The sequence below is a fragment of the Octodon degus genome, unplaced genomic scaffold (assembly GCF_000260255.1).
Source record: "Octodon degus isolate 3935 unplaced genomic scaffold, OctDeg1.0 scaffold00077, whole genome shotgun sequence".
NCBI lineage: Eukaryota > Metazoa > Chordata > Mammalia > Rodentia > Octodontidae > Octodon > Octodon degus.
The window spans coordinates 4,491,907-4,492,623 of NW_004524653.1; positions in this window are offsets into that span (position 1 = coordinate 4,491,907).

The following is a 717-nucleotide window of genomic DNA, read 5'->3' on the forward strand; positions in this document are numbered from 1 at the left end:
TATTTATTTTTTTGAGACAGGGTCTTGCTATGCAGCTCAGTCTGGCCTTTGAGCTCACTTTTGTAGCCTAGGCTGGTCTCCAACTCTCAAGAATCCTCCTGCCTCAGGCTCCTGAGTGTTGGGTTTATAGGTGTGTGCCACCACGCCCACCTCAAAAGTTCTAATTTTAAAGTGAGTGTTTGCAATAGTGTGGGATAACTTGGATGACCAACTGTCCCGTCTGCTTGTAGTAAATCTGGTTGGCACGAACATCTTTGCTCCTGCCACCTTTTCCTTGATGAGGGCTGTTTCTGTAGGCCTGACTCCCGCAGGTTCTTGCCACAACCCTGCATGTGAGCATGGGTGGAGGGCGGAGGGTTAGCGTCGCCTCCGGGGGGCGTCCACCTCCAGAGCACCGGGGCACCGCCACCACGACCACCTTGAGCTCAGGCTTTTGCAAGCTCCTGAAAGTCACTGGCTGCGGAGGCTGGCTGACGTTTGTCACATGGTCATAATCATCGCAAAATAAATAATACACGTTCTCTATAGCTGTAAAAACACAGCATACGCACACTGCCAAAGAGCCACAAAGTAGCTCTGATTAAATGAGGAAACCGGCCGGTGTGTAGAAAGGTGGTAATGACATAGTTCCCACTGCAGGCCGGAGGGGGAGGGGACACCACCCTTCCTGCCTGTCTGTCCTGGAGAAGGCAGGCTGGACCGGGAGGTTATATATAT